An 8,948-nucleotide genomic window follows, 5' to 3' on the forward strand; every position below is an offset into this window, starting at 1 on the left:
ATGTTAAAAAAACAAAATAGAAACTACCTGTGGAAATGTAAGGGGAAAGTAAGCAGAAAAATAAGAGAAAATGCACATTGGAAATCAAAAAGAAGGTAAGGCTTTTTATGAAAAGTAATGATATATATATACAATTAGATGAACTGAGGTAGGAATAAAGGTAATAAAAGTCATTATTGTGAGTTATTAAAGAGATTTACAAGCATACCGGTTTCGTAATAATACTAGTCATTGCTTTGAGTATACACCGAATTCTGAACGGTGTCAAGTCTATATATATATATATATATATATTCCATACACAACGCCAGCTCAACGAGTTATCGGTCTGATAGAGATATTGATTCTGATTATCGTTTTCTGCTCCACCCGTCATCTTTTATTGTTATCCGTGTCATACATGTCTCTTTATCAAATATACAATCTGCAAAATACAGGTCAAATGTTCCTTGGTGCACCGTCTTTCACTCACTAGAACACTTCCTGCTTAGTTCCTATGAAGTGGAGTTGATTATTCCCCGGAAAAGAAAGAATTTAACACCTTTTCACAACTGCTGTAGTAAAATACGGCCTTGTAATTGATTCTATGAACCAATTATCCTATTTATCAATAATAGTTCCTTGTTTTAGTTTTTATATGATTATGAGCAGTATCTTTAAACTATAATATAATGAATCATTAATAACAAGGGTGAAATTTATCAGATATAGATTAAGGATCTTTACCCTTTGGCCGGCAGATTTTAAAAGTAACTAAACACTTTCAAACTTCATAAAGGGTAAAGATCTAGGTATTGAAACCTAATGTCGAACTCTGATTTTTTAATGTAAATGCCGTTTAATTTTTGTTCTGTTATAAGGATTATGTTTAAATTACGGATACGATATATATATATATATATTTTTTTTCAGTTTGTTTTGAAAGGGATTTTTTTAAAGATAGAGGTTTTAAATAAAATTAAATATATTGACAAATGGACTAGAATCGATGAAGGGGGGAAATATCTATGTATCACATGAGATCGACGATATGGGAGGAGAATAAGAAACGAGAGAAGGAAAAGGTGTTGTGTGTGCAGAGAGGTAGAGTGAAACAAAGCTATGAAAAAATGAGAAAAGGAAGGATGAGAAAAAATTGCAAGAGGTTGATAATATAAAGGGTGGGAGAGAACAAAGAAAAAGAAAGAGAAATAAGAGAAAATATAAAAAGTAGAAAATGCGCGGTTGCTCTGCTTATTTTATCTTATTTAGATTTATTCGTTGCTGTAGAAGAGAATCTCAATTAAAGGGTAACAGATGAAATTGTGTGACAATCGTATTTTTATCGGGGAGGGGGGATATAAATGAACTGAAATGGCTTCAAATTAGAATCAGTTTTTGTTCATAACACCAACTTAATTAATACCTCACTGGTCGTGGTGAGGTATTTAGTTAGTGTTAATTAAACCGCTTACTTTGGATCATCATTAAAGCTTATGTCCTTTTTCACAGTCGACCTAAACACCACCCCTCACTGTCACCTGAAACCATTTTATGCCCTCACCTCCCCATCTCACATTTCATCACCCTCCACAACCCTATTCTCTCAGAGTACAACGAACGTGAGCCTGGAAACGTTATGGTGTAAATCGTACTTGTTCTATCGATCTTAATCAGTCTTTTTAACAAGCAATGACTCAACGTAGAAATTTGTTAATAGTGATGTTTCATTCACATAGCTTTCTTCTTAACCCACTTGCAATTCATCATTGGTCTAGCAAACACTTCTGCTTTACAGTTCACTGACGATAAAATTGATCATTATTCAACAAATTACGCCATAAAATATTTATTAATGGCTTCCAATTTTTCAGTGAGATAGACAAAAACAATAAATTATATTTAATTATCTACCGGTATAATCTAATCACATACAAGTCAATGAAAGAATCTCTATGTAATCGAGCAACTAGAAGTAACAGCCAAAATCATCTCTCGAACCACCCTACAGCCTTCAGGAAAAGGAACAAGGCACTGGATAGTGTAGTCCTAAATACACTAATCCTGAAGAGACGTAAGGTCACTGCTAGAATATCTTTAATCACAGATCCCTCGATTTGAGTTGTTCTGGAGATAAACAACAACTATCGTATACAATACTATCTTCGAGTATAAATATGCTGGACAGTTGCCCAGAGGTTCCACACGACTAGAGGCTCAAAACTGATCTATGTATACCGTGGATTTGTAAGAGTCCCGGCACTGAGGCTGATGGTGTATATAATTCCGTTAAAACAGTCTTCAGTACGTACTACCCAGAGTTAAAAATGAAGTTTGTGATTAAAATTTCACAGTACAGAAATGATAGTCTATAAAAACTTGATCCTTATGACTGAAAGTAAACAATTCTGATGTGCTTAATTCTCTCAGGCCTCTTTTTGAAGTCTAATTTTCTACCAACCAGCTAAACAACGATACACATGGCAAATAAAAAGTCCAAATTTATTAGCTATGCACACTATATGTTAAGTTTATTCATTTCACACTAAATCTCAGTAAAATCTTTTTGTCACAACAGATTACTCTTTTACTTGTTTCAGTCATTTGACTGCGGCCATGCTGGAGCACCGCCTTTAGTTGAGCAAATCAACCCCAGGACATATTCTTTGGAAGCCTAGTACTTATTCTATCGGTCTCTTTTTGCCGAACCGCTAGATTACGGGGACGTAAACACCAGCATCGGTTGTCAAGCGATGTTGGGCGGACAAACACAAACACACAAACATATACACACACACACATATATATATATATACATATACATATATGCGACGGGCTTCTTTCAGTTTCTGTCTACCAAATCCACTCACAAGGCTTTGGTCAGCTCGAGGCTATAATAGAAGACACTTGCCCAAGGTGCCACGCAGTGGGACTGAACCCAGAACCATGTGGTTGGTAAGCAAGCTACTTATCACACAGCCACTCCTGCGCCTATTAACAATTTTTTAAATGTTATTCTCAGAATCTTATGGCCTTTACCAGGCCTGTAAGATTAATATGGCTGATATTCAATTTGAACATCTCTAGGTCAAAGGTATCTGTTAGAAAAGGTAGGTAAGTGGAGAATCCAAAAGAATTGATGTTCTTAGATGGATATATTAAAATGTTTTATTTAAGAACTAATAGTAAGAGATAATATCGGTAATGGAAAGAAAATACAAGTGGTCAGGAGATGGTATGTGTTTGGTTGTGTTTCTTAACCATTTTTGTCTTATACCTACTTTGATTTACAATGGCTGCAAATCTCTGTACTCTGTTTTGTCTATCTCCTACTAACACTGTTCCACTGATGTTGATGAATTACATAACAGGAATACATCAGACAACCCTAGGGTGGTCTTGATATGCAACTTGACATTCTTCCAGAAATTCCTGCAGCCAAATTGGTGCCAAAGATACTGCTCCACATTCCTGAAGACCACACTGATGGAGCCAAAAGCAGACATGGACAAAGACCTGCATATATACATACATACAAACATATATATGTGTGTGTGTGTGTGTGTGTGTGTAATAGAAATATGTTAAAAAAACAAAATAGAAACTATCCGTGGAAATGTAAGGGGAAAGTAAGCAGAAAAATAAGAGAAAATGCACATTGGAAATCAAAAAGAAGGTAAGGCTTTTTATGAAAAGTAACGATATCTATATACAGTTAGATGAACTGAGGTAGGAATAAAGGTAATAAAAGTCATTATTGTGAGTTATTAAAGAGATTTACAAGCATACCGGTTTCGTAATAATACTAGTCATTGCTTTGAGTATACACCGAATTCTGAACGGTGTCAAGTCTATATATATATATATGCATATATACGTAAATATGTAAATTAAGCTATCTTTTACAGTGGTAGCCTAATTTACAACTGCTTTATATAGTAGCTGATTAGGGAAGGAAACTGGATATGTCTTATCTAAGAAATAGTTAATAAAGCATGAAACAATTCATCAGGTGACTCTCTTTAGTCTTTTTTCCACATATCTAAAGCATAGAATGAATGTGTTTACATTTTAATTTATCTCCCAACTTAGCTTTCAATTAAGTTAAATTTAAACATGCATATATATATGTGCAGTTGTGGCTATGTGGCAAGAAGCTTGCTTCCTAACCACATGGTTCAGTCTCACTGCATGGTACCTTGGGTCAACCAAAGCCTTTTGAGTGGGTTTGGTAGATAGTAAAATGAAAGAAATCCATCATATATATATGTGTGTGTGTCTTTGTGTCTGTGTTTGTCCTCCCCACCAACATTGTGGAAACCAGGGCTGGTGTGTTTACACCCCTGCAAGGTAGCAGTTCAGCAAATGACACCAACAGAGTAAGTGCCAGGTTTTTAAAAGAAAGCATAAGTACTGGGGTCAATAAGTTTGGCTTAAAAAATTTCAAAGGGGTACTCCAGCATGGCCATAGTAAAATGACTGAAACAAGTAAAAGATAAAGGATATATACATGTATTCATATTACTATATATATATATATATATATATATATATATATATATATATATATATATATATATATATGTATATATATATATATATATATGTATATATATATATATGTATATATATATATATATATGTATATATATATACAGATAGATAGATAGAGACAGACATATATATATATACACACACGCACATATATATAGTGTATATATATTTATATAAACAGATATATAGACAAATAACTAGTTAGTTATATATATACACAAATCTTTTATCTTTTACTTTTTTCAGTCTTTGGATTGTGGCCATGCTGAGGCAGTAAATATAAATACATAAGTGTACATATACATGCACATTCACATACGCACATAATTACACACACTCACAGATAGAGTACACACATACACAATCTACACACACATGAACATAAACAGTACTAAACTTAGCTCAATACGTATAAGATGATTTTGCACTCATAAATAGCAATGTAACCCATCCCCACTTCAACCCTTATACATGTATAAGCATTATTACATACAGACTCAAACTGTAAGATGTCAGGACAAGTGCAACACCAATGCTATTTGTCAGTTCAACCACAAAAAATGTATACATAATATATAAATAATGAAACACTGCCAAATATTTCTGCAAGTATTTCTGATATTTACACTACATGCACACGTTAACATACATACATTCATACCATTCAAACAAACACTCATGTATATATTCATACACACACATATACATCTACACATATGCAAATGTGACTACTCTGCTGATGTCTAAATTTCAGCGAAAAAGCTTTGTTTCTAAGCTAAAAACCAGTGTTTTCTCCATTAGCAAGAAATGCGAAAAAATACAAATAAATAAGGGAGAGAGAGAAAGAGTAGAAGAAAAAACATACATACATGCATACATATATGTATGTGTGTATGTATGTATGTACGCATGCATGCATGCAAGTATACATATTTCATGTGTGAAATCATATTTTAACTGCAAAATTATTTTGGGGTTTTAACATTTTATTAGGGTTTGTTTATTCATTCTCTGGAATAGAAGTAATGTCTAAAGGAAAACTTAGTCTGCCAGATAATCTTGTCTCTAAACAAGCAGACCATTCCAAAGTGATGATGCTTCAGTTATCTAATCCATCAAACACACACACACACACACTGAGTCATTTGACACCCAAGCAAAATGTGGAGGTGGTGAGGGGAGTGCAACTGAATTGGAGAAGATGCTTGCATAACGATGGATGACAAAATTATTGGAATTACTACATTCCAACATCTCTGTCACAGTTCCATTTTTCAACATATCTGTCCTTCTTGCATATATATCAATCTGCTTATCTCTCTTTCTACACACACATATATATCATATTATATTATATTATGAATGTATGCATGTACATAAGTGTGTTCATGCGAATGAGTGTCTGTTTGCCTATTTGTATCTCTCTCTACATGTGTGTATTTACACACACACACACAGTCACAGATGTGACTGTGTGGTTGAGAAGCTTGCTATCCAACTGTAAGCTCATGGGTCTAGTCCCAATTAACAGCATCATAGGTAATGCTATGTGTGTGTGGGGGAGGGGTAACCTTGCTAGTTATCAATGGTTATAAAATGAGCCTCACCATCATATGTATAAACAACGTTCTTCCTTTCCAGTCTTTCATGAAAAACATTTGTTGAAGCACATTTTCTATGGTTAGAGGCCCTTCCTGTTGCCAACCCTCCCCAGATTTCAAGCCAAGTAGTATTTCCAGTGGCCAGTCCTGCTTTGCACACAAGACTGAAAATGAACAAACAACATCACTTGTATGAAAGTGATGCACATTTACAACCGTGATGTCAAGAGAAGGGTACACATACACATATATACATACACACACACACACACATATATATATATCATCATCATCATCTAACGTCTGTCTTCCATGCTTGTATGGGTTGCATGGTTTGACAGGAGCCAGCTAGAGAGTTGTCCAGGCTCCAATTGGATGTTTTGGCATAGTTTCTATGGCTAGATGGCCTTCCTAATGCCAGCCACTTTACAGAGTATGCTGGGTTCTTTTTACATGCTACTAATACGGGTGCTTTTATATGGCACCAGCATGAGTGCATTTAATGTGGCACGAGTACAATTGCATTTAATGCGGTACTGGCATGAGTGCATTTAATGTGGTACTTGCACAAATGCATTTTACATGGCACTGGCATGAGTGCATATTACGTGGCACTGGCACCTGTAAGACAAAGGTCTCTCAGCTGGGAGAGAGGGTGGAAACATAGCCATTAGAATGGGTTTCTTTCAGTTTCCATACAACAAATCCAGTCACAACGTTTTAGTCAGACTGAGGACTAATGTAGAACACACTTATCCAAGGTGCCATACAGTAGGCCTGAACATGAGACCACATGGTTGGAAAGCAAGCCTGTTAAAAACACAGCCATGCCTGCAGATATCATTTTTAATTTAACTGACACAATTAAAAGTTATGTGTGTCTATATAACACATCACACACACACTAACAACTGTACTCAGTCTTGCCCAGATTTATTAATTACTAATATAAATACAATCACATCAATTCACTCTTTTTTGGATAAATTGCCTAATCCCTTTTGTTTACCATATTTCTGTTGAAATATACAGCCTTTGTTTCAATTAATTCTAAAAATGATGACAAATTTAGTAAAATAACTTTGTCATTATTAATCTAATGTTTGAGACATAAATTAACATGAAACTTTTATGTGAGGTTTTCATTTAGACCTTTCGAAACAACACATTTGTACCATAGAACCAAAGGCAGTCTTAGGTATATTGATATCAAAAGGGTTTAAGACAATGCTAACACTCTTCACTTCACCTGATCTTACATTCAGCAAAGTAGCTAATTCTAAAATCTCTATACGAGATGCAAGTAGTAACTCTATGAAAAAGTAATGGTTGATACCTCTTCAACATGGTTGCTTCATACAGAACACTGTTACTACTCTTTTTAACCCCAGGAGGACATCTCCTCCAGCTGGACACTATTTGTGTTTGTTATATTGCAAACAAGGGAGCGAACAACTCCCATCTAACACTTGACAGGAACCAATAGATCAGCTGGTTTCTCGGTATAACCTTTCATTGGTACTGGTTATACCTGTCTGCTAGACATGGCAGCTGTTAGTCCTGGCTTGCAATATAACAGACACAAATAGTGTGTCACTAACCAGCTGGAGGAGATGTCCCCCTGGGGTTAAAAAGAGTAGTAACAGTGTTCTGTATGGAACAACTACATTGAAGTAACAATCATTACATTTATATGTGTGTGTGTGTTGGTGTGTGTGTGTGTGTGTGTGTGTGTGTCGCCACCCTGAATAAAATAGATCGATAGTAACATTTTCCTTTTATGGCAAAGTATGCACCTAAGTCAATAAAATTATGAAGGTTACTCTAATTACTATGCATAAAATGCAAAGTATTTTATTTTTTTGTAGATTAAGTAAGCATAATTTGCCCCTGCCTTTCAATCTCAGCATTAAAGCTATGCATAGTACTGCTGTAGTACACATGCTATGTATATTCCTACAATGTTTCCTTTACGCACTATAAAGGCAGAAGTAAACATGCCTCCAACTCAGCCACTCACTTGTGTTTCACTTATTTTTTAAGTGTGTTTTACTGCATAAACGTCACCAACTGCCTACCCTGAATAATTACTGATGACACATGCTTGATATATATATACACACACATATATACATATATAAATGCATATATATATGTATATAATTTAAATAATCAGAAAATGAAGAAAACTTTTCATCAACAAACAAACATCGGTAGATTATTTTTTAATACAAAACATGACATAACATTTCTTACAGTTATTTCTGCTTCCAATATAAGTCGGTGCTTACAAAAGAATTTTGAAAATAATATTTGTCATCTTCATAACACATTCGATCTAGTACATGGAGTTTCATGAGAGTGAATACATTGTACGCATATGTATTCACTCTCATGAAACTCCATGTACTAGATCGAATGTGTTATGAAGATGACAAATATTATATTCAAAATTCTTTTGTAAGCACCAACTAATATTGGAAACAAAAACGGCCGTAAGAAATGCTATGTCACAGAAATGTTAGGTCATGTTTTTTATTAAAAAAATAATCTATCGATGTGGTCCAATTTGTTTGTTTGCTGATCAAAAATTTTCTCCATTTTCTGATTATTTAAATTTGATTCCTGATAAACTTTTGTTTATTCTGTTGTTACCTGTAACCTATGAGCATAGTGTGCCTGCATACCCATACCCAGGGATAGCACAGGTAATTGATAACGATAGAAAATACGGATATTTTTATCCCTTGGTCAGTTACTACAACCACTAACTCTGCTTACCTTTTATATTTATATATATATATATATATATAT

At 34.4% G+C, this 8,948-nt stretch overlaps 1 protein-coding gene across 2 annotated transcripts in view; it reads right to left on the reverse strand.

Moving 5' to 3' along the window:
* LOC106877087 (uncharacterized) overlaps nucleotides 1–8,948 on the reverse strand; it is a 52,599-nt gene that overhangs the window by 33,757 nt on the left and 9,894 nt on the right. The window contains exon 1 of one of the 2 annotated variants that reach the window (XM_052967682.1): nucleotides 209–246. The exons of the other annotated variant lie outside the window; for it this stretch is intronic. The gene's annotated coding sequence lies outside the window, so the exon portion shown is untranslated. Of the gene's footprint in view, nucleotides 1–208; nucleotides 247–8,948 lie in introns of those variants that run through there. 2 annotated transcript variants of the gene reach the window in all.

Source organism: Octopus bimaculoides, chromosome 1 (genome assembly GCF_001194135.2).
Source record: "Octopus bimaculoides isolate UCB-OBI-ISO-001 chromosome 1, ASM119413v2, whole genome shotgun sequence".
NCBI lineage: Eukaryota > Metazoa > Mollusca > Cephalopoda > Octopoda > Octopodidae > Octopus > Octopus bimaculoides.